The sequence below is a fragment of the Protomyctophum parallelum genome, assembly GCF_964188405.1.
Source record: "Protomyctophum parallelum genome assembly, chromosome: 17".
NCBI classification, from domain to species: domain Eukaryota; kingdom Metazoa; phylum Chordata; class Actinopteri; order Myctophiformes; family Myctophidae; genus Protomyctophum; species Protomyctophum parallelum.
The window spans coordinates 8,841,372-8,845,046 of NC_139719.1; the positions used below are offsets into that span (position 1 = coordinate 8,841,372).

General features: G+C 48.3%; 1 pseudogene across 1 annotated transcript; it reads left to right on the forward strand.

Annotated features, from left to right (window-relative positions):
- Positions 1-1,106: 1,106 nt before the first annotated feature.
- Positions 1,107-2,532, forward strand: LOC310874313 (adenylosuccinate synthetase isozyme 2-like; annotated as a pseudogene). The gene has a single exon. The product of its transcript is annotated as an adenylosuccinate synthetase isozyme 2-like (transcript).
- Positions 2,533-3,675: the final 1,143 nt, after the last annotated feature.

The window sequence follows — 3,675 nt, forward strand, 5'->3', positions numbered from 1 at the left end:
GAGGGACACAAAACCAAAGCAAACAGATCACACAAACCTCAATAATGCAAACTTTATAGAACAACATTTGGCTAAAGATGTGGCTCCAAGCAACACTGTTAAACAAGTAGTTTCAGATAATGATAAATATTCAAGTGTGTTCTTAGGCAGTAGCTGATTCCCTCGTGAGGTGTACATGACGAAATGCTCAGTGTCCTAAAATGGTACTCCAAAAGCAGAGCCAGGCATAGACTCTAGAGTATAGACAGTTGTGACATTGAGGGGGCAGAAAACAGCCCGGTCACGTGGTTCAAGTACTCGTGTGAGCCCATAGTGTCCAATGCAATCCGTGAACTTGGACTGGCCCCATAAAGTGAACGGAGTTGTCGTAACTCTGTCTTACTCTATGGCTCTGTCCAAAAGGAGGTCCAAGGCACTCCGTTTACAGTTACAAGTAAAGAGCCTTCATTTACATGGAATAAGCTCGACAAAGAGCATTAAAAAAATGTAACTATCCATTTGTAGAGAGTACAAATGGAACCAAATGCAAGAACACTGTGGATTTTACCGTTTAGTGGCCACGTCACTCGCCATAAACACACCCGATACGCCCATATAAAGGCAGGACCACGGCCACGTCACACTAGCATCAACATAAACACACACGATACACCCATATAAAGGCAGGACCACGGCTACGTCACACTAGCATCAACATAAACAAACCCGATACGCCCATATAAAGGCAGGACCATCGGCCACGTCACACTAGCATCAACATAAACACACACGATACACCCATATAAAGGCAGGACGACGGCCACGTCACACTAGCATTAGCCTGAGCTAACGTGTTAGGTTTCTGGTCTAGAGGGGCGGGTCGCGGCTCAGATTTGCGCACGCCCTGATTGGATCTCATCGATCTGTCCGTCACCCCCGGCCCCTCCTCTCCCCCCTAGTGCAGCGCTACGTCACATAATTTGGAGCGACGCCCACCCGGAAGGGTTGACTCCCACTTTTAGACCAGAGCGGCCAATGCGTTCCTCCAGGCTTTCAATTTTTGCACCAACAAAAATGAAAGCCTGGTACCGAGGCTACACTAGCATCAACACAGAGCGGACAGCAGCATGGCCTCCAGCACCATGTCCAACGGCCAGGAGAAGAGCGCTTCCCTGAACGGCGAGCCGGCGACGAAGCGGCCGCGGGACTGCAGCGGCTCCGCCTCCGCGCAGGAGGAGCCTCACAACAAAGTGACGGTGGTCCTCGGGGCGCAGTGGGGGGACGAGGGCAGGGGGAAAGTGGTCGACCTGCTCGCCATGGACGCGGATATCATATGCAGGTGTCAGGGCGGTAACAATGCAGGTCATACCGTGGTGGTTGATTCGGTGGAGTATGATTTCCACCTGCTGCCAAGTGGTGTGCTGAACAAGAAGGCACTGTCCTTCATTGGTAATGGGGTGGTGACACACTTACCTTTGAAGAGGCTGAAAAGAACCTGCAGAAAGGAAAAGCCCTGCAAGGATGGGAGAAGAGGTTAAAGATTTCTGATCGTGCTCACATCGTGTTCAACTTCCACCAAGCTGTGGATGGGATCCAGGAACAACAGACAGCTACAGGCAGGAATACATTTGGGAACCACCAAGAAGGGCATTGGCCCCGCCTACTCCTCGAAAGCAGCTCGGAACGGTCTGAGAGTCTGTGACCTTGTCTCTGACTTCAAGGTCTTCGAGGAGAAGTTCCGTGTGTTGGCTGAGCACTTCCTGACAATGTACCCTAATCTGAATGTGGACATTGATGGTGAGCTGCAGCAGCTGAAGGCCTATGCTGAGAAACTGCGTCCTCTAGTGACCGATGGGGTGTACTTCATGCACAAAGCTCTTACTGGACCCAGTAAGAAGATCCTGGTGGAGGGGACCAATGCCGCCCTTATGTACTGAGTATGTACTGGGCTAGGTGTGCCACCTTCCCATGTGGGCAGAGTATACGGTGTAGTCAAAGCTTACACCACCCGGGTGGGAGTTGGGGCATTCCCCACAGAGCAGGACAATGAAACTGGGGGGCTGTTGCAGTCCAATGGGAGGGAGTTTGGTGTCACCACCGGCCGCAGGCGGCAGTGTGGTTGGCTGGACCTCATCCTTGTCCGATATGCACACATGGCCAACGGCCATCGCTTTAACGCAGCTCGATATTCTGGACACGCTGCCCGAAATCAAAGTGGGTGTGGCGTACAGCGTAGATGACAAACCCCTTCCCTGCTTCCCTGCCAACATGGATGTTTTGACCCGGGTAGCGGTGACATACGAGACGTTACCCGGGTGGTGTTGCAGTACCGAGGGGACGCGGAGCTTTGATGACCTGCCCTCCCAGGCTCAGAACTACATCCGCTTCATTGAGGACTTCCTGCAGTTGCCGGTGAAATGGGTTGGAGTTGGTAAATCCAGAGAGAGCATCATCAAGCTTTTTGGAGCTCATTTGAAGAAAGGGGATTGGGGAAGCTCTCCGTCTTTCCAATGATGAGAACAGGCTGCCCCGGACAAGAACTGTATGTTTCAACCCCTAATAACATGCCGAGTTTAAAATTCACAATTGTGCTACACAAAAGAAAAACGCATCACCGTTGCATCGTTCACATTTCCAATAATTCCTCATAGAAGCAATTTTTTCTGCATTCCACAGAATCTTTTCTATATTTATTAGGCTGTTAAATTTGAATATTTGGTGATATGGTTCAGTCAGTCTTTGACTGCACCCAGTCTAAATTTTCAGTTGTCAAATCAGCAGCTCTAGGGTCAGCGTTGCCCAGTTGGGCTGATGTGTGCAATGCTCAGTGTGTGGCTGTTTGCAAAACAATCTGGTGGATAACAAAAATGTAAAGAGAGCTGGTGCACATGGACTCACAAGTGTAATTTCCCCATGTTGGTCTCTCAAATTGAAATTGCTCAATGATTAGATTCATTAGATTTCCAGGTTTGATTGTGTAATATACATGCCAATATCAGCTTAAAATTGCTGTCTTCATTTGATGCAACATTTTAAAACTCTTTTATATAATATGTAGGAAGCCGGAGGGTTTTCCTTTATGTGCGCTCTCTCTCTCTCTCTCTCTCTCTCTCTCTCTCTCTGGATCTCTCCCTCTCTCCCTCCCTCCCTCCCACCCTATAGTCATACTGGTGCTCATGACCACATGGGTACATGACACACACAGGCATACATTGCTGGTTGTAGGAGTGGTTGCACCACTCAAAAAAAAACCATAAACAAAGTAACCTGATACGCTCATGTAGCAGTAGAACCAGAGCCATATAAGGAGAGTTGTGTCACCTCCGTTCATTTCATCGGGCCAGTCTTCTGGGCCTGTTTTCCACAAAGCCGTTTCTAGCCAATGAATCCAATGTTGGTATTCAGAAGCTCTTGTTAATACTTTTCATTGGCCTCGCTACTTTTTCACTACACTGTTAACAACAGCGTTCATTACACAAAAAATAAAACATAAAAAGTGAGCTCTGCTGCCACAGTCAAACTCCATTTCTCAGATCATATACTGGCTGTCAACTATATTTCAAATGACTACAGTTGGTTCTGAACCCAGTGTCAAAACATCGAGATTTCCACCCTATATCTGGGACAAACTGCTCAACTCATTCATTATACAAAAATACAACATAAAGAGTTGAAACGCAGCGATACAAGGTTTCT